The sequence below is a fragment of the Amia ocellicauda genome, chromosome 4 (assembly GCF_036373705.1).
Source record: "Amia ocellicauda isolate fAmiCal2 chromosome 4, fAmiCal2.hap1, whole genome shotgun sequence".
Classification (NCBI taxonomy): domain Eukaryota; kingdom Metazoa; phylum Chordata; class Actinopteri; order Amiiformes; family Amiidae; genus Amia; species Amia ocellicauda.
This window is the reverse complement of record NC_089853.1, coordinates 35267627-35290697: the sequence shown is the minus strand read 5'-3', so window position 1 is coordinate 35290697 and position 23071 is coordinate 35267627.

Sequence of the window (23071 nt, the reverse complement as noted above, 5' to 3'; positions counted from 1 at the left end):
TTAATTACTGCTTTCTTAGGCCCTTCATCTACATGTAGAAAAGCTTATATATGTGTGTGTGTGAGGTGTGTGTGTGTGTGTGTGTGTGTATATATATGTATATATATATATGTATACACACACACTTAGATGAAAACACACCCACATACATTTATTATATATCTTGCTTTTCTCAGTCTTAACAATTAGAACAGATGACACATTAATGCAGTAGTGATCAACAAGGACAGTGAATGCATATGTTGTACATTATCCATTTGAAAAAATATGTCTGTGTATATTTTTCTTGCCTATGATTCATTTTCTATTTGTAGTTTATTGATGACATTGATTTTACTTTTACAAATAAAAACATAAACAGCAAATTCAATATCATGAATAAAGCGTAGGCCTGTTACATGATGAAGCCTGCTGTGTCTCATAACGCCTTTAATTAAATTGAGATCCTATAAATAATAAAACTTATTCTTAAGTTAGATGTCAAAAAGTAATAAATAAACAATAAATAAATAAATTTGGATACATCTTTAAATTAAAAATTGTTTTTCAAGTTGTTCACATCAAAAAATAACTCCATGATTTCATGTGGAAACAATTATGCAACAACACTATGGCAGTGTTCATTAACACCTTTAAGTTCATACCTGTTCTTTGTAAACTGTTTCTGATTATGAACTGGTGTGGAATTTGAAAAGAACACATCTGTGAATTCAGAATCAATGCTAGACACAACAGCAAGGTTCACACATGTAATTAGGTCTGAAGTATTGACACTTAACATACACTTTCAACCAAGAATTTAAACGTGGCAACATGCTATTATATTCTAAATGGCGTATTTATGTGTTGTTAGTTTTTTGGTATAATATATACAGTGTGATAATTTATTAGGACACCTCCAGATTTCTCCTGTATGAGCTCTGCACAATTAAAAAAAAAATCCTATCAAAATGTGTTCTTAATTTTTGCAGATTAATTTTCCTTGACACTAATTGAAAACATAAAAACAACTGTTCTTTAAAAATACAATTCAGCCACAAACACCATCTTTCCTGAACTGCACCATGGCCAAAAAATATTTAGTCCCTATGCTCTTCCAGAACTTGTAAAAAGTCCCATGTTTTTTCACCATGTGTTAAACTCCAATCTGAAAAGAATAGGAAAGTCCTCCAACACTAATTTGATGTTTAAATACAGCGTTTTGAAGCCACACACCTGGAATGAAAGGTATATAAGTAACGTCAGTGTTGTTGCTCTCTGCGCACACTTGAACAGCTGCACAGGAGTGAAGACAAAACATGTGGGAGGAGGAGAGACAAACGCTCCTCGTGATCTTTTTTAAAGCACTTCTGTGCCATATCAGACAGCAGCAGGTTTGCATGCAGCCAGAGGGACCTTTCTGCAACCTCCACTGTTGCACAAACAAGGGGGAATGCCTTCCTCCTTTATGCGATTATAGCACATGAAATATGTATACAATCCCACCGGTGCAGTATAAATAGAAGAAAAAAAGACATGGCTGGGGATCAGGACACCAGACACAACCACAGCCCGTCATACGTCTGAGAGCTCGCATCTACACCGTTTGTAATGTCACTGCTGTTTCCTGCACCGCTCCAACCCCTTGCCATTCGGTAACCCTGTGGTCCTCAGTTCAACTACCTCTGGGTAAGAGAGAAAAGGCCAGCGTAGTAAATGGGGTCACCATTTCAAAATGTTAGCACATGGGTGAAGAAATACCACTGTGGTGCATTAGTGATTTCTGACACAGAATCTGGAATACATTTCATGGAGGGCATTAAGGAGTGGGATTTGTGGGATTTGTAAAATTAATAAATAAATACAATAAAATAGTTTATCCATATTTGTGTTTGTTAATTTTTTGGATTTGGTCTATGGCTCCTTTAATGCTGGTGAAGTTACCATACTGAAAAAGCATTTATAAATAGCTCATTAGTGCAATTAAACTCACGCTTATTTACACAGTGCTGAAAGGATTTTCACCTGTGAAAACATCCTTTTATTTCATATATTGGCTACAGCAGGGTGCATATAAGAGGATGTGTTCATAAAAGGTTAATTAAAAATATCCTCAATTTAAGACACATTTCATGTCCTATCTGGGCCATTTGGACTATTTACATTTATAACAATGACAGTAATAGTCATGCTTCTTGTCAGGCATTAGCTGCTACCAGTTATAAGCTGAGTCAAATCCTGAAGTTTCGAAACATTTTCTATACATCATTTGGAGTCCTTACTGGGTTATACCACATACTATAAATAAAAGCAGATTAGTTTCCTCCAAAATGATTTTCCTGCACTGAATTAAAAGTTGATTTGTTGTAATTCCTAAGACACTCTTTAAATTCTAAAAATCACCAGGCTGCAATTCAAAACATTATCTAATATGTATATATATATATATATATATATATATATATATATATATATATATATATAAACCTTAAGATAAATTATACAAGTATTTCAGCAAGCCATTCAAGGAGTGCAAACAAACATTATACACAGAAAGAAAGGAAGAAGAAAGAAGAATAAGAATCCTGGCATTAATAAGTTAACTTGGCTTTAAAGTGTGATTTGGGTCAGCGGTGCCCTGGCTGAGGTAGGTTTGTGTGCAGGGGAGGTCAGATGGTAATAGTGGTGTATGTGACTGTGCCTCTGGAGAAGGGAGGAGCAGAAGACTCTGCACCATTAAGCTGAATGCTCTTCACTGACCCTCCAAAAGACCCTGGCAGTGGGAGACCCGTAGCAGCTCCAGCACAGACCTCTCAGGAGCAGCCTGCTGCCTACAGGCAATGGGGTGAAACACTCCCTGCTAAGCTGGGAGAGACTGGGGGAGCAAAAACAAAGCCTCAAAAGATGTAAATGAAAACTAAAAGAAGAGGAGATTTAACCTATGGCTATTACACAGAGAATGAAACAGAGCTGCCTGCCGCAATCAAGTGACAGGGAGAGGTTAAGGCCAGAGGGCATTTGACCAAAGTGCAGCTAGTGTATCAGATCCCAATCTTAGTGACATCAGTGACCAGCACTTTATTGCATATCTTGTGATTGCTGCTGGCAGGAAGAAAGGATGAGGAAAGGAGGGGTGGAGGGGTAAGACAGAGAAAAAACATTACAGAGAGGAGTAGAAACGGAAGAGGAGAGAAAAGGACAGAGACAGAGCAATATTACTGGGATCTGAAGCAAGGAAAGCTTTACAAATAGTTAGAGGCTCACACAGTCAATAAAACCTGCAATCTTCTGAGACAAAGGCTATAATCAACAAAATCCATATTGAGGTGAATGCCAAAGTTTTCCAAATGTCAGCAACTGTGTTTGCAGAAGGGCACAAATGACAGATGAGGTCTGAAGGCAAGCAGGCAGCCCCTAGGTCTCATGGCTGATGAGTTCCTGGATGGAGGGACAGGCGTGTGTGTGTTGGGAGAGCTGAGGGGACAGGCTCAGCCTGCCACTGATCCTCTAATACCACAGCCACCGTTGCTTTACACTGGAGAGGAATGCCTCATATTGCAGATAAAGAATAAGACATTATTCAGTTATGTTTTTGTGGTCCTGTCCCTCTCTCGCATATATATATATAAGTATACACTCACATAAAGGATTATTAGGAACACCTGTTCAATTTCTCATTAATGCAATTATCTAACCAACCAATCACATGGCAGTTGCTTCAATGCATTTAGGGGTGTGGTCCTGGTCAAGACAATCTCCTGAACTCCAAACTGAATGTCTGAATGGGAAAGAAAGGTGATTTAAGCAATTTTGAGCGTGGCATGGTTGTTGGTGCCAGACGGGCCGGTCTGAGTATTTCACAATCTGCTCAGTTACTGGGATTTTCACACACAACCATTTCTAGGGTTTACAAAGAATGGTGTGAAAAGGGAAAAACATCCAGTATGCGGCAGTCCTGTGGGCGAAAATGCCTTGTTGATGCTAGAGGTCAGAGGAGAATGGGCCGACTGATTCAAGCTGATAGAAGAGCAACTTTGACTGAAATAACCACTCGTTACAACCGAGGTATGCAGCAAAGCATTTGTGAAGCCACAACACGTACAACCTTGAGGCGGATGGGCTACAACAGCAGAAGACCCCACCGGGTACCACTCATCTCCACTACAAATAGGAAAAAGAGGCTACAATTTGCACAAGCTCACCAAAATTGGACAGTTGAAGACTGGAAAAATGTTGCCTGGTCTGATGAGTCTCGATTTCTGTTGAGACATTCAGATGGTAGAGTCAGAATTTGGCGTAAACAGAATGAGAACATGGATCCATCATGCCTTGTTACCACTGTGCAGGCTGGTGGTGGTGGTGTAATGGTGTGGGGGATGTTTTCTTGGCACACTTTAGGCCCCTTAGTGCCAATTGGGCATCGTTTAAATGCCACGGCCTACCTGAGCATTGTTTCTGACCATGTCCATCCCTTTATGACCACCATGTACCCATCCTCTGATGGCTACTTCCAGCAGGATAATGCACCATGTCACAAAGGTCGAATCATTTCAAATTGGTTTGTTGAACATGACAATGAGTTCACTGTACTAAACTGGCCCCCACAGTCACCAGATCTCAACCCAATAGAGCATCTTTGGGATGTGGTGGAACGGGAGCTTCATGCCCTGGATGTGCATCCCACAAATCTCCATCAACTGCAAGATGCTATCCTATCAATATGGGCCAACATTTCTAAAGAATGCTTTCAGCACCTTGTTGAATCAATGCCACGTAGAATTAAGTCAGTTCTGAAGGCGAAAGGGGGTCAAACACAGTATTAGTATGGTGTTCCTAATAATCCTTTAGGTGAGTGTATATATATATATATATATATATATATATATATATATATATATATATATATATGTACTCACACAGCATATGTATGTTTAGTCTATTCTATAAAAAAGAAAACTTCAGCTGCAACAACAGTGATGACAGTAAGTTCCTTTCAATTTCTTTTTTTTCTACTTTTTTCCTCCCCATTGAAAAGCAAAACCTTCTAAGTCATTATAAATGATTCTGCCTTCTCCCTCTCCCTCCCTCCCTCCCTCCCTCCCTCTCTCTCTCTCTCTCTCTCTCTCTCTCTTTATTTTTGGTTTGGGCTTCTTGAATAAAATAAGTGCAGATTTGCTGAAAATCAGTGGCTTTTGTGTGCGGCTCCAGGAGCATGGTGAAATGTTTGGACACTAATACCCATTCATTTCGATGGCTGTATAAATAAAAGCTGCCAGCTATGCGGCTGCCGTGAAGTGGTATTCTTTGGTGCCCAGCAGGATGTCCTGTTCACATTAGCACAGCAGGGGGAAACTGTCCGGAACAGCAAGACAACTAAATCAAGACATTTTCAACTTCTGACAAAATTACTACAGGGAAAACGATGGAGAGCCAGTTTAGAGAGAGACTGAGGGAGAGTGGGGGGAAGAAAAAAAAGATGAAATCTTTTCAAAAAGGCTGTATATTCCCAATAATACCTTTAAGGAAAACACCATGTGGCTCATATTTGTGAGAGGGAGCATTACACAAATGGTGACCACAATCTTCTTACAGAAATTAATTGTAAAGAAAGAAAGAAAGAAAGAAAGAAAGAAAAAGAAAGAAAGAAACAACACTTGTTCTATGGGGAGTAACTATATATAAAACAAAATCCCAAGTGTATGTCTTGTTGTATTTTCAAAGTCCTTTCCTTTCAAAGCACTAATATATATATATATATATATATATATATATATATATATATATATATATATATATATATATATATTTCTTTAAAGAATCCAAACAATGAAAAAGAAAAAATAATAACTCAATCTTAAAATACTGTGTTACTAACTACTGTGTTTTTAGTTAAGCTCACGTGCACCGTACCAGTGCATTCCCAGGTGTAATGTGTGCATTAAGTCTACAGTTGCTTTAAGGAAAGGGAAGATTTCCTCATTTGGAAGCATGTTGTGCTTTATCTTCCCCACAAAAAAGCTGTGGTTTTACACATAAGTCAAAATATGAATGCTTCAGTGGTCTTCATAGTTTTTATTAAGCTAACTTTGTTTTACAAGACATCAGAAAGTTGATCTAAATGGGTGAAAGAAATCATCTGTCAATTTTGTAATATAATAGCATAATGTGCCCTTTTTATAGTATGATAATTAGATAAATACAGAATTTAGAAATGTCTCCCTTTTTAAAGAACCACTTTTTTGGTTTCTAGTATGCATGACTGTTGAAATTTCAGCTTTCTAGCAGCAAATAACGCCAGCCAAACAGTAATCTAAAGGCATATATGGAGCTATCACAAAGATCAGTAATAAAGAAGCATTTGAAAGGAACCAGTAGGGCTGGTTTGGTCTTTTGGACTTGCTCACTCATCCTTAGCTGTCCATATAAAATAGGGATTAACAGCCAGAGGAAGAAAAGAGAGGAGAGAAAAAAAAAAAGTCTAACTGGATTGTGCTAAAATTACAAAGGGAGTGGCAAAACAGCATAAGTGGTGGCAAAATGTGTTACGAAGCGTACTGATAGGCCTAACGGAGGAAGTCAGGGCCCAGGGCTAAATTTGCAGGTGGTCGATCGCCTCCTCTTTAAGGAGGTTAACTTAGAGAGAGAGTGAAAGTACTAGGTCTGAAAGCGGGCCTACATCAGGGGAGGGCGAGCGCTCCAACAACAAGCAAATAATGACACAAACCTGACCACAGTTAAGTACATAAAGCAGCGAGGGTCTGGTGCCACAACAATGCAGGAGACAGACACCCGGCCGTGTGAGGCTGCAGCTGGGATTCTCCATGCTGAAGGGGGCTGCCATCTTGATTACAGCAAGGTTAACTTCTCAATTTACTCAAAGTGAAAAGAAGGCTGTGCGCTTGGCATCCCTGTCCTAATAGCACTTGACTGTGTGATCCAGAACTTCTTTGTTGGACAAATAAATAAATGCTGTGTCCCTTCCCTCCCTATGACTCTACCATGTTGTCAGGCAAAGTAGAAAAAAAGAAAAGAAAAAGAAAGACAGATGAAAAAGGAGGGGTTGGCAATCATAAGGTTGAAATTTGTTTTGTTTGTCTGGAAACAACCTGGCTGTGGTCCAGATGCCCCCTTCTCTTCAAATTCTTTGAACTGCACAAAAGAAACACCTCTCTCCCCTTCTGAGTGCCATGCTCTCTGTCATTGCTGTAGGGTTCAGTGGACCTTGAGGAAACACCAATGAACCTGTCATTATGCCCCTCGAGGAAAGCCCGACCGGTCACTTCAGGAGCTTCACTGACCCAAAGCCTGGACCTTGTTGTGCTGCTCTCTCTACACAGCCACCAGGAGCACGTGAGCCTGTGTGACAGGGCAAAACACGACCGAACCAAAACAAAAGAGCCTGCAAAAGTCAAAGTCAACCTAGCCAGACTATGAAGAACTTGTTACTAACATTTATCTGCTCCCCAGATTCTACCAGAAGGAAAGAAAAGAGACTCTCCATCCTCATCTACATCACCATTTTACTCTGAAGCACCTTTTTAAAGTCTATGACTAGTAACAAGACTTAGGTGGTTAGATTGGACAGATTGGAAACATTGTATCGCATGTTATTAAAAGCATTGCTGTGTTCTGTTCAGACGTTGCACTGCTGTCAGTTCAAACAGTCCCCAGACACAGATACCTAACTAAAGAGTATGACATATTTTGTCCATCTCTGTACTACTGCTACATGTCACAGGGAAAATAAATACATATATTGTGTTGAACTGTTGCTTACTGGATTAGATCATTATCTGTTTTGAAGGAAAATTAAGTCACAATGCCCCAGTGCTGGGTGTTTGGCTGTAACAACAGAACTGGAAACACATAAGACATAATGGAGTGGGGCCAGTGATGTCATGGTACTAAAAGCCATTCAGATGACATAGTGGAATAGCCAGTATGATACTTGCATATGAATAAACCTTAAATAATCTGTAAAAAAAATGTCTTCCTATGTTTTTCCTCTGCAATGTGTGTATTCTGACTGTAATGTCGAGTTCTACCGAATCACAGATGTGGTCTGTGTATGGAAAAGAAAACAGCTTAAGGTAGTTTGTCATGTACTATGAGAGGGTGGTGGAGTTTTTTTCCCCTCTCATGTTTGAAAGGTAATACTATATTCCTCGTGCTTGTGTTTTGGTGTTAAAAATAATAATTTATAAATGCTGTAGTGTAAAAATGCTTAAGTAAAAATGTATAAAGTCCTCCGTTTTAAACACGGCCTGCAAGGAAAAACATCTCCTCGCTTCCTTGTTGTTCTTCTAGCACTAACTAACATGAATATGGTTGTCTCACTGTCAATTGCATAAGTTCACACCTGGCTGTTTCTGAGAACAGAAATGAGCAAGGAAAAGCATTGCACATCATCAGCCATATATGACTGTAAAGCTAAACCGAGTTGTGTGTCATACATTATTTAAAATTGTTCAGTGTCCTGAATTTAAATGTGATTTACAAGTGGAAAGCAGTCAGCAGAATTGGCAACTCTTGCATTTATTTCCTCCTTATTGCACTTTTTAGTCCTAAGCAAAAGACAAATAGTTTAGCTCCGAAATTCAGAAAGTCCAAGTAGCTTGCTAGAGGTCTTCTATAATGGGAGTACCAAATTAAATACAAACATACCCACTGGTATATATTCAGATTATACTTACATTGTTGTTCTTTAAAAACAGAGCATCCCTACCGATCTGGACAAAAAAACAATAAAATAATCCAATTGTTTGTCAGAGTCACAGGCTGGAAACCAGCAAACCGATGATAGAACTGCTTTTATACTAATGTATCTATCTTCTGCAGTGCAACAACAGTTTCCTGAATAGCGAAGTTGGTAGCAGCACTATTAGGCAGCATCTGAGTACTAGAAACATATCAAGTAAGCTGAGGGAAATCTTATAGTGACAGGAGTAAGCACAGATTTACAATTAACAAACAAACAAACCAGCAAAAAAAAGTGAATGGAACTAACATGACTGATCTGTCAACAATTGCTGTCAACAATGTACATAAATGTGACAGTCTCGCAGCATTCTGTACTGTCATTTCCCTTAGCAGTTTGGTACATCCTGAACGATGACACAATGTATACATAAACAAACATTATTATTACCATTATTATATTTTTAATACATGTGAGAGTAAAACTCATCCACAGCTGCAGTAACAGAGTATGTGGCTTTTGAACCTGATGATACACACCTTAAGCCGGGTTTGATTCCGTTTATGGCCATTTACTCTTCATCATACAAAAGTCAATGTGTGCAGCCTGTACACACCTTTGTGTGGAAGTGGAACTCAGGCTCATGTTCTGTATCATTTTCATTGTCAGACTTTGAGCCAGACTCTGTGTCATAATGGATCAACACAATCTTCAAAGCAGCAGGAATGATAGCACCTGTTATTTTAGCCTATAGTATTATTATTATTATTATTATTATTATTATTATTATTATTATAGTATTATTTTAGCCAACAAGTATAATAAACTGTTTTGTTTTTTCTAGAAGTGACACAGCACAGCACTTACATCCAGTCTACAATGTCAACATACAATTGTTTCTGTAGGGACAGTATAGCTTAATGAACAGGCCATTTTGAATCAGGACTTTCATCAGGACATCGATATTGCCATGTTGGAGAGGCTTTGACTTGAATATTATGCGTCACATGGACTCATAACATTTCAAGACCATGGCAATGGAATATCCAGGTTTTTATCTTCGTTCTTCTCTAAGTTGCTTTATCATGTTTTGTTGATGCCATTCGCCCACCAAAATCTTTTAATTCCCATTCAAACTACTTCCCATTCAGTCACATTCAAACAAATAGTTTTTTGCCGATGTTAGCGTAATGAATGGCAGATCAGGACCTTGTCAGAAAATCCACCTAACTTTCTTTATAAATACAAATAGATAATAATAATAATAATAATAATAATAATAATAATAATAATAATAATAATAATAATAATAATAATAATAATAAACTTTTCTGCTCTTGTGTCTATTCTTCCAAGCCCAGATGGCACTTAATTGGTTGGCAATGGAAGCAAGGGGGTCCTCTTTGAGGCGAGATGTGGATTGTTTATGTTGAATTGCTTTTGTGAAAGGCTGGCTGCACGGTGTGGGTAGAGAACAGTATGAGAGCAGCTCTCACAAAGGAAACACCAGCTAGACACAGGAGGCTCAGCCCTGAAAGGAGAACAGGAGCAGCTGAGGTTTAAAGAATACATGGAGGAAAAAAAACACAAACTACATGTGTGGGAATTTGAGTTCAGGGGGTGAAAAATATCATTATTCCACCTGCAACCATAAAACTGGCTGGCTGGCTGTCTCCCTGCACACAGACCACAGGGAGAAACTTTGCAGACAATAAACAGCAAACACTCACCTACATTATACTGACACTGCACTGCGCAGTATTCAGCTGTATCCATCCAAAACCAAACCAAAATATGTTAAGACAATCTTTGTTTTTTACCATATGTCTGCCATACAATTCTGGTCTGCTGAACTGAACTGTGAGCGACTGTTGTTGTTGATGTTGATACCTAATTGATCTGCAATGCAGGGAATCTATAATAGTTTTTTTTTCGAATATTTAACGAATATTCCCTAGGAAACATCATCAGGATTTTAAATATATGTGTGTGTGTATGTATGTATGTATGTATGTATGTATGTATGTATGAATACATGTGCATGTGTGGTTGCCTAGACACTGAACTCTACATAAATCTGCTTATATGATAGTCTGCAACAGGATTTGTAGAGCTGGGATACAAGGAGGCCAATCTAATGTGTCTTCCACAATGGTCTCTCACCCTGAAATAATATATGATGGAAATTCCCACATGAGGAAGACCTTTGTCCACCACTTATATCTCTGAGTTGTGTGATCTTCCTCCCAGGCAGGATAAACATGTTATCCCTCAAAAACCCATTGTGTCTGTGTCGCAAACACTTGACAGAATATGAACTCTTACCCTACAACCCTTTCACCTGAAACTGAACTAACAAGCTTTTGTGGTGGAGCTTGGGTGAAAAATGATACCTTATCTCTAACAAGAGCTCCACTTCCATCTTCAGGTTCACTCACACAAAAACACAGACACATACATGTACACACATGCACACACAGTGTGCACACACACACACACACACAGATGTGCATCTCTCCCTCTTACTCCCCCACCATCCTCATTTACATGAAATTAGATTGAGATGTCTAGAGACCAATATGACATCTCTGGTCTTTTAGCAGTTTAAAAAGGAGGAAAGAGACAGACAGTGTTCTTACATGGGCAAAACACCTCGGAGGATATGTCTTTAAGAGCGAGAGGTAAAATGAACCTGTGTCAAGTTGTTAGGCCTGAGAAAGGTGAGACTGCCATAAAATCACAAGAGTCCAATACAGGATCCTATTATTAATGACACAGAATATCTGGCCCCAGTCAAAGGTCCCTCTTGCCAGAAAAGTTCAGGTGTTACGAAATTCATTAGAGTGTCAGCCTGGGAAGACATGATGTCATTTCTGTTGTCTGGAGAGGGGTGAAAACTAGATTCTCTCTGCTCCTGTCAACACTCTGTCATCTTCATTTCTTTTTATGACGTGTAGCATAGCCATCTGGGAAAGGTTGAGAAAGGGAGAAAGAACTATCGGGGGAGATGGGTATGAAAAAAAGGGCTGCTAATACTTGACATTTATCTATTTCTTTTCCTTTTTTTTGCAGTATAGCATCTTTGCCTCGTTAAAATAAAACGTGTCAAACTATGCTCGGGATGTAACGCGCTGCTCGAGAGAACCGTTAACGATAAGTCATCAGTCATACCTTAACAGTATTTTCCCTACACTTTTGTCAGGGAACTGACACCTGGCTCGCCTACCAATGTATCAAATGATCACTTACGGACGAATTGACGGGGCTGTATTTAAATCTTCCTCAGGCGATAGTCGTAATATTGAAAGATTTTAGTTTCAAGGAAATAGCCAGCACCCTAATCAAACTTTTGCCTTTTTTGGATGACCCACAGTCTTAGGGGAAGGAAAAAGTGGACGAAATCTTACAGCTCAGTTGTTTTTTTGGTGAACCATACTTTTCATGTTAAGTTAAACATGCCCTACTCCTTTAAGATACATGCATCCCTGTTTATGTTTTCATCCGCAAGAGTCAGGGGTAGTTGTCGCCTGTATACCAGTGGACATGTGGAGAATGGTCGAAAATACATGCACAGATAAGTAGCCATCAATGGCTCTGGCAAGTTAATAATGTAATATACTTCCCCCGTGGGACCAGTGCTTCTCAGTGAGATCTTTCTGTATTAAAAGGGTTAAAGGTGTGCGTTAAATTTATTGCGGGTCTCCCAGACCATTGGGCTGGAGCACTAATGGATGACCTTGAGGTTTGACAGTTCCAGACTTGGGGAGATCATGTCTCACCGCCATCCTCCAATCGCTGTGACCCCTTCATTCTCTTCTCCCAAGCTCTAACCTTTAACTCACTGATCTTTGACCAAATTATTAAGCAGACACCTGCTTCGATGTCTGTGGCCAGAGGCAGAGGGGACCTGCCCCGCCTTACCGTAATTTGATGTAAATATTTGTGTGACAGTAGCATTAGCGTCCGTTCCCAAACCACCCATCTGTTATGCTAAGGAGTGGTAGATGGACACTGTCTTTTTAAGAGATTGGCCCTCAATAAACAAGTGCAGGGCACAAGGAGAGAAAGAGCAAAACAACAGCAACCCCCAAATCACTTACCAGCAGATAACCTTCCATACAAAGTTCCTGATCTTTACAAGAAGCAGGTTACAATTCAGTTTCCCTGCCCAGTAACATTGCTCATGGCATGCCTGTGGATTAATATGACAAAAACATACAAATAACATGGAAATGTAGCAGATTATAAAACAATCAAATAAATAGACTAGAAGCAAGCCAGGTAGTTATTTAAGCAGACATTATCAGAAAAGGTAAACAACAGGGTATACAAATAACTATTTTTATGTCTTTATTTTTGACACTACCTGTAAAATGAAGGACATTCCTTTTCTATTCAAAGCTGTTTCCATGCAGTGTTATTATAATTTTATTTATTTTCGAGTGTTGTCGGTTACTTGATATAGAATTTTAATACATTTAACATTTAAGTTTTATTATGTCCTGTTGGAACCTGGCAAATTGTCAAGAGCTTTCTGAAGGTGAACATTTCATAAATTAGTTTTATTAATTGTTGAAGTGGAACTTGTGTGATGAAAGTGTACCTTTAAAGTACCATACTTATATTATTTTCACTATCTTTAAAAAAAAAGTTAAAAAAGCAATATTCTCTCTATCTGTAATACAACTTGCAAAATCAAACAGTTTACAGCATGTAATTCTTCCTGTTAATGAGAATATTTTTTCACAATTGCATGCTGTAAAACAGAAATAAGAATAACATAAATATTAGGTGTAGAAATCATTAATTTTATGTGAAGTTCTATAAGTGATCAACTTGACTTTTACCTTTATATGTGCAACTGATTTTTCTGGTTTAGTTTACTCATATAAATGGTAGCCCATCCCCTCACGCTATATAGATGTATTTGTTTAGACAGGTAAACTCAGAAAGGGACAGGTAGTTATACCAGATAAACTGTATCCCTGTGGCAAATGGCTCCAAGGATATTAAATCCTGCCCTGTCTAATGTGTTGTGAGAGGTAAGTAAGCTTGCAAAGGGGAGCTAGCTCTCAGGTATATCTCTAGGGGTTTGAAAGCACACTGTATGAGAGCAGCTCCTAGTGGTTGATAAATGAAGTATGTGAAACAGACCAGGAGGATTATATATATATATATATATATATAATATAATATATATATATCCTATATATATTTAGATAGATAGACAGATATTCATGTTGGCTTTCCTCATTGACAAAATGGCAAGCTACAGGTTTGCAAAACAGCTCAGCACTCAAGAACAAAGCTCCCAGCCTTGTTTATGAAACCTCAGCTTCTTCGCAGATGAATCCGACAGAACCACCTTTAAAGGCAGAGGAATACCAAAGTGCAGAGAAAAATAAGTATTTCTTGCTGACCATTGGCCGCATCTCACTCAGACCGAATCCCAGCACTACATGCACCCACTTCTGTTAATAAGAGTAGATACCTTAAAATGAACACACAGGGCTCTGCGGTTTATAAGCATTAGAAATGACAGAATGTGATCATTTGATCCAGGATAGATCCTACTTTATCATTACCACTTCAAGACTAATACTATCAAGAGTCCGTTCTCTCTTGTTGAAATAATTTATTGTAACCATGTGAGAAACCATGTACTGAAAAATACACTTCATCCCAGCGTTATTTGTCAATGCATCCACTGTGTTCTGCTGATTTAGTATTGTAAAGTCAGAATCTGGCAAGTACAATAACAATCCAAATCAAAGAAAAAGAGGCATGGACCCATTTAAAGAGATCTTAAATTATATATTCTATCATTGGTAAGCACACAGAAACTGGTAACATTGTCTATGTGCCACATATCACATGTAACATATACTTGTTTTTTATAATCAAATATTAGGATTGCTTTTCATAGGTACTGTAACTCAGCAGCATTTGAAGAGAAAAAGGAAGAAACAGCAAAAGGCAGTTTTCCTCCCCCTGGCCATTAAAGACCTATAAATTGTCGTAGTATAGATGAGAAAGTACAGTAGACAGTCAAGGGCACAGAATCAGCGGCAGACCGAGAGGACTCTTTTACACCATGGGGAACAACTTACGTCAAACTTGGAGAAAGGGAGAAAAAAAAAAAAAAAAGAAAAAAAAAAACAAAAAAAAAAACTCCAACAAGCCATTAAGGTATGGTTTGGGATTGACACTGACCTGGGTCTGCTATCCTGTATTGTCTCACCATCTGGGCAAACATGAACTTTGCCTTTAAAACTTGCCTTCTCAATTAACATGTCCAGCTGGGTGGAGAATTCCGTCAGCCCTCTAATATCATTACTGCCACACTGGACCCACTTATTAATATTAAAAAAAAGGGAGGAAAAGAGAAAAAAAAGAAAAAACAGAGCTCTTTCACGATGGCTATAGGGGAACTTCTGTTTTGCCTTTTCCTAATGAGGGTAAGCACAGACATTAGTGTAATTCTAGAACCCAGGGTCTGATTAGGTTCTGCTCAGGCAAATACATATACTTTGTCTCGCACATGGCTTTGTTTGGAAGACTTTCACATTATCTCTTTTATGTTCATGTGTTACATTCATTCGAGTGCTCCGACACAAAGGAAGATTCTGTATAGGGCCTTGATCAGGCACAAGAGGCCTCTTACCAGTGCCTTTCTGACACAGTGCCTGAAGCTCCTTCTGCAGTTATACGAGTGCCTCTGTGTCACAAAGGTGCATAAATGTTTATTAACGTAAAAGTCTCCACTTTTAAAAGAGAAGGCCCCCTAAGTTTTTTGTATTTTTGTGTTCATACTATTCTACTTCTGGTGTATGTGAAGCATGCCTCCTTAAGTCTGTGAGTGTAGGACACTGTTGCTTTAACTGCTTAATCTCCAATGGCCACTCCCCACCCTGTGGCTCTGCAGAAGGTGGTGGGGTTTGAGGATTTGGCACCTTCTCCAACTGGTGCTGTTTGGTTAGATAACAGGGGTCCTTCTGCAGGAGTCATTGAGGTACCATGCTGACATGAAATGGTTTGCCCAGCAGTGTCCATCCATTCTGCTGAGGACTCAATGGGTAGAATTATTCAACAGCCTGAAACGGGAGGCTGCTACACGGTATCTGCCATGGCAATACCATGGAAAGCACCAGCTTGCACCAGATGCTGGGAATTAGCCTTCCTTCTGATGAGCAGTGTCTGCGATCGGCAGAACGCTTCTTGGGACAGATTGCGTGTCATTCTAGGTGTCGCTGAGATGCCAAAGAGGCCAGCGTTAATGAGAATCACTCCGCACTGCAATATTTCTGCGAGAGCTTAGGATCAGAGTGACTCTCATTTTACCCCCAAAGTCTGGAAGACTAATATGAGGCAATCTCCTTGATACAGGCGACAAGGCACCGTCATTCTTTGGCGATGAAGTTACAGTTGCTGGGTGGCCAAATGAAGCAGGCTGGTTCATTATGCTGGTTGGTTAACATGCTGACCAGATGAAGATCAGTGCCTGCCAAAAGGAGTCCAGCTACATGGTGGCAGGCGACCAAACACATAGGCAACAGACCAGCGATTCCACTTTTGCTTTAAGAACAACAAGATTTATATATTTTACCCTACAGAATTAAGTAAATTTCACTGAAAACTGGCTCATGTAGTTACACTGAAGGTTCATGCAGTACCTATAGCATAGATATTTCAGATCTATTACCACAGCGCACAGTTTTTGCATCCAACTCAAAGGATGCCCGAGGCACAAAAACTGAGAGATTTCTGGTTACACAGTTATAATTACGCAGCTGTGCAAATAAAAAGGAAATCATTACATGCTATAATTTCTTGTTTTTTTAAGAGAGTACAGTTCCATCTTCTCCATTAAAGAAATAAGTACATTTCGTGCAAACACACACACATACAGTACACACACACACACACACACACACACACACAGAGTATGCATGTGTGTGCGTGTGTGTGTGTAGATCTATATATAAATGACCAAACTCTCATTCTCCTTCCAGAAGGACCTAACTTTAGAGGGCGAACTAGGTTTTGTGGTTTTCTGTGCAAGACACAACACAGCCACCAAACTACAGGGCAGAATTGTGAGTTGTGAAGAGAAGGTATCTGCTACAGCCTTCTTTAATGTCCACTGGAAACCAACCATGGGATAAAATCTGGGTGAAGTGTAGAGCTCCGATTCCACCTCATATACAGCAACACTGAGCTACTGACATAAATAGATTATAGGGGCAAGCCTTTAATGAATCCACGAGGTATATGACATGGGTACAGTCGCGGGCAAAGTAGGAGAGGAAGGAGCAGCATACTTGAAGAAAGGCCACCCTGTACTGCCTTTCTGATCCTTCCCTGCTGCAATGATCAGAGTCAGCAGGCTGCGGCTCGGTGGCTCTGCCGTGGTGGCGCTCCTTTGTCGCCCTGCTCAGAAGTGTCTGCTTCGTCTTATTTAAAATGAAGTGTTCTGAGGCCAGGGCTGATGCAGGGACATCTGACATTATCCAGGCCCGAAAATAAGAAAACACAAGCTCCAAAGCCGTCTGCCCACTTTGAAGACATGTAGATAATGTGTGTGTCACTTGAAATTCACATGCATTTAGGGCTGCGAGGGGAGAAATAATACACACCAATGATATCTTTGATCATTGTAAGAACTCTGCTACATAGGAACTGTGTCGAGTGTGGTTATCATCAACCCATTTTCTATTCCCCTAGCACAAATCATTTCATGCATTCTCCATCCCAGCTCCAGTGCCGGGCTTCAAAAGCAATTTCAGCTGAAAAATAAGGTGCTTTTCTTCAATTTTCGAGTCATTTTCGCAGGGTTAGTGTTGTTTACCTACCTAGTACACTGGTATTTACATACCTCTTTAAAGAAAAATTGCTAGGTATGATTTATGGACTGCTGCTAGAGCACAATTTTCCATGTTGTGCACCTAATCTAAGAGGGCATTTGGAAAGGTCACATTGGCCATACAAATACCAAGGCCCTGCTTTAGAGTATGAGAGGATATTCATTTTTCTTAGAAAATGACATGATGACCCATTCTGAAGAGGGTTATGATAAGCAGGGGTGGAAAAAAAATGTTCCTGACAATAATCTTTAGGTAAGCATGCTTGGGACAAAACACGAAAATATCCCCCACATCAATTGTGAAATGATGCTTTTCATTAAAATTTAAACGTCGAGCAGATTAAGGGAATCTTACAACCTATGGAGTCTTACCTCCGCACTAGGCTTGTCACCTGATTCTCGCTCCTATCAATGCACACTGTAAGCCTCTACACATTCAGAAATTTCACTGCTTAAATGATGCTGATCTAAACAACTGCATTCTTTGTGTATTTTCCTTGTACTTGATTTGTCATTCCTTTAGCTGCGGATATTTAACTAGATCGACGTGTGTTAGCCCATGCAATACTAGAACCCAGATTCTGTGCAGTGAATTATTTGTCCCAATCAAGCCATCTTCATTTCAGTGTTAACGGACAAATGTGGTTAATACAGCAGGCACACACAGCTCATCTTCGTCGATACTATGCGATCCCAAGTAGGTAAACTGAGAGCCTCTGAGCTGAACTGTTTATCAGCGTACACCCGGGCATTTGTTTTTCATGAATAATGAATGTAAAAAAAAAACAAAACAAAAAAAAACTAAACATATTATATTTCATTATTTCTATAGCAAAATGAGACCATGAAGGTATCAACCAGTCAGTGCTCTTCACTCTGTATGTCTATAATAAAAGTCTGGTGAGCACAAACAAAGCTAGGCTGACAGTTTCTGTGTTTATTTTGGTAGTTCTGAAAGTTCTGAAAGACAGAAAGAAACCACAAGATGTTTAGTAGAAGCACGTTTGAAGCAGGCATTTTATAACCTTTCTCCCCTTGCTCCTTGACTTGGATGCTATATCATACCATAGGATCAAAATACTGCATGGAAAGACATTTGAATAACCCGAGTGAACATTATACCGTCGTCCGAGCTTCTCGGGGTATCTGTTTCCCCCAGCACACTGTGTGTGTGAAATATATCTTTATTTTGTGGAATCGCAGAGAGAATTTAATCAGCTTGACCGAGAGGGATGACCCATCCTCAATATTTTATGATTTATCAAAATATCAAAACACTGACATCCACCAAAAGATGGCAACCTGCCTAAGGCTGTGCTTTCTTAATATGCATAGTTAACGATCAAGTACAATACTGTAATCTATTATCCATTAAAGAGTAGCAATGTCTGTGTTCTACCTTCATTAATATTAACTTTGTGTTCCCTCACTCTATAGCATTACAGAACAGTGCAGATCTCTCTGTTTCTTTCTGATGGGGTGGGGGGGGAACTTTCATGAAAAGGTCACAGAAATCACAGAGCTGTTGAAACACTAGATAAAATAATGAAGGGCACCACAATCAAGGAATCACATAAGGACAAACCAAGAGCATTGAAATATCTGCATACTAAAAATGCACAGTAACCTGCAGCATAACGTATGCATTACTCTCTATGAAAACTATTGAAATACTGCCAATAATACTTTATTTAGAAGGAAAATGTGCCAGCACATTCCTTTTTATATTATTATAGAGCTTTTGTCTTGCACTCTTACACTTTCACTTTTGAAATCAGCCTGTTTGATATTGGAGTAGATTAAAAGGAAAAATGAAGTCATGTTAAGAAATATCAGATTATAAATGTTTTTTTTACACCTATACAGTATAGCTAACCACTTGAAAAATCAAAGTAAAAAATTGTTTTGTCTGTATTGCTCTCATGCACTCTCTCATGGCATTTGTAGTGTTTATAATTCATTGTTTTATATATAATTATTATTATTTTTTTTAAATGTACACTAAGTAACTTTTATCATCTATGTATGTCCAATACAGTTAATTATTCCTGGTACATTCTTAGCTTGCTACCTAATTTCCCCGAAGCAACAGATCAAGTTCAGACTAATGAGAAACCCTTGCTGACCTCTCTGAGAGAAACAAATGGAACTTCAAGGTGACGTTTCAATTTCACTAACCACTTGGGTGTCCTTGGGAGAGGAACAGATGTAGCCCAGTGCATGGGGTAGGGGTGAGGTCCAGGTCAAGGTCACCATACGCCAAGGTTAGGGTCAGATAACCACGACTGACTCTGAGACTCCAGATACCCAAAGGCCAAAGGGGTGGGAGTTGGGGGGCTTGGTGCATGCTTTCAGGGGGCATGGATCAAGTGTTATTCCTGGGAGGAGAATGCACTGAGGGGTGAGCCGTCAGATTTATCTTGGTGTCTCTTTCTACATAGGGAATTACAGTAATTTATAGAGGAAAGAAAAAGACAGGAAGGAAAATGTATATACATTAGGTACTATTGCCTTTTTCATATAAACAATTATTATGTATTATTTTTTAAACCATAATCAAAATTGTATATTGTTAAGGAAATTATACACAGAATCCTTTGATTATTTTTTCCTCCATTTTAATTATTTGAGATGCATGGAAATTCCATGTTGCTGGCAAGGCTAAGACATACTCTGCTCTCTCAATCGTTCTTGTCCCGCGCTCATGTAAAATGTGTCCACGATGTGCCAATCACTTTGAAATCCATAAATAAGAAACAGTAGAATTAACCAATGCAATAGTATTTAAGGGTGCAATTAAAATAAATTAGTTGAACTCAAAAGCTGCAGTCTGTGAGAATGTCCGTCTCGGCTTCAAATTACAGGGGGAGATCTCTGGGTAATTTAAGAGAATAAATTAGTCCAGACACGCTTATTTTTAACTTAATTAAAAAGATGACCTATGCGATTTATTTGATTTCCCAAGCCTACGAAGTGTAATAATAATGTCTAAAGGAAATACTTAAGAATTTACTAAAATTAAAAAAAGAGAAAGAGATACAAGATAGAGATACAAGAATGGAACTACAATTAATGTCAAATTCAAGGGGAACATGAAAGTAGGGAAGTAGTTCCAATATAACTTTTGATAGAAGTTTCATGATATTAAATAGAAAGTGCTATCAGGTCAGGGTACTTCTCAGTGTTGCTTTATAATGTGGATCTTCATAAACCTTTAATAGTTTTGTACTTCATGAATTCCATCTTTTGTGTCTTGTTTAAAAATGAATATAGGATGGCCAACAGCTATGAGCAAAACAGCAGGACTATGTGGCGATCTATACAGTAATTCTGAAAAATATGGATCTTATCAAGTTTTAACACACTGATCTAAATCAGGAACATTCAGGCTGAAATCCTTCCACAAAAAGTAAACTACACCAAGATAAAGCTGAAGGTAAGATACAGCAGTAAGGCTTCTTAGACACCTGCAAGGAAAATAACGTTTCTTATACCGATCGTATCAATGTACACTGTAAACACTGAGCAGTGGGGAAGAAAGTCAAACAACAGACAGTGATAGGTGTGATACAATGAGAGTATAAAGGAAAAGTAAGACACGGAAGGCAGTGAATTGTAGAAATACGAATTTAAACAACCCCCTCTCTTTCTGGCACTCACACAGCAAGGGATATTAAATATTTAATGAAGAGAGTGACAGTGGCCTTGAGTTACATTTTTCCCCCGTCTCTCTCTCTCCATCCATACCGAGACAGCAAGCACCACAAACTGTGTTGAGTCTACAAATAAACAATTCGTTCCTCACTGAAGCATTACCAATGCTTAAATAAAATGAGCAAACAAGCCGTCAAATGTGTTAACATAATTTTCTATCGTCTTTATTTGATGTGGAGCCACTGGATTCCGTTGCACGCTGATAAGGAGGATTATAGTGAATTATAGATCAATGTGTTTTGTCTATTAGAAATGGTAGGCCTATAGTAGGTGTCTCCCTGTAGTTCAAGTTCCTTTCCATTACTTCTCTATGCTTGTTAAACTTTAATCTCCTCACTTCACTCTTGGACATTGAAGTTCTTTTTTTTTTCTCCCTCCTGTCTTAACCCACTGCCGTTACTTCGAATAATAATTTGAAATGAGAAAAATGCCACTTGAAGGAAGCACTGCAGCATGGCAGACCAAGACAAGACATTTTCAGAGGATTCATGTCTCACTCTCTCTATCCATCTGCAATAACATATCTTCAGTATAAATAATATTTAACAGGGATTTCCATAATGCATCTTGACTCTGTGTGCAACAAACTGGAGTTATAAAGCTTGTGCATGTGTCCTGCAATTTCTGTTGCTACAATAGCTGCCTCCCACTTGATGCCCTGATTTCAATGGCTGTTAATATAATCATAGTAGTTGCTCACTGCCCAGCTCCTATCTGTGATCAGATTTTGAGTTGAGAAGCTGTTTTGCAAGTGAGTACATTAGTCTAATTATCAGCATAATCCCAGACCTTAGTGGAGAACAAGAACTGCTGTATTCAAAAGCCATCTTGCACTGTTTTTGGAAAACAGCCTGAAACAAAACTAACTGATTTCCATCTAGCGATTAAAGAGGAAAGGAAATAATGAGTTTGGAGTAAAAGACATTATTATTATTATTATTATTATTATTATTATTATTATTATTATTATTAATGATTTATTAATAATAAAATATTTGTGGATGTTGCCAAATTGACAACAATAATCTAAACTAAACTAAAGAAGCACTGATCACTCTATGTCTTTTTAATTGTTAAAGCCAGAGTCTTTACACTAAATAAACATATTAGAGAGAGAGAGAGAAAGAGAATGAGAGAGAATGAGAGAGAGAGAGAGAGTCACAGTGCAGCCCAAAGCCGGGGGTTGGGGGGGGAGAAGAGGAAAAAAAACGTGCTCTTTCAAAGGTCAGTCTTCCTTTGTAGTCAATAATTGACATTTAAACATGTATTTCAGACGTCACTGATAACATTACGCCAGATAATAGGGAAGAGCCCGTTGCACTGGTATGCAATTATGAGCATAATGAGATGCAAAAATGCAAATGTCTTTGTGCGCGTTGTAGCTGCCTTTTGTCAGGGGCTGCGGTGGTTGATGATAGGTGCCAGGCTGGCGGTGGCAGACAGCATGGTGACATGGCAGTCACAAGCGCTGGTAAAAAAAAAAAAAAACAGGGTGAGGGATGCCACTGTCCCCATTGCTACCCACAAAGCATTGCTCCCATTTTCTGTATGGATTATTTTTAAGTGAGAAATCGCTTAAAGCTTTTACAACCTACTATAAAGTCCCTCTCTTTCTTTAGCATTTTTTAAATTATATTTAGCTTTTTCCTGCTTCTTAAATTCGTTTGTTTTATTAAAACCTTTACTTGTATTGCTAATTACCTTCAAAGCTATCTTAACTTGTTATTACATTTAATCATAATAAAGTGTAACTGTATTACTACTAGACTTACCAATACTAATATGAAGAATGAAAGCAATGACCGAAATATTTTTTT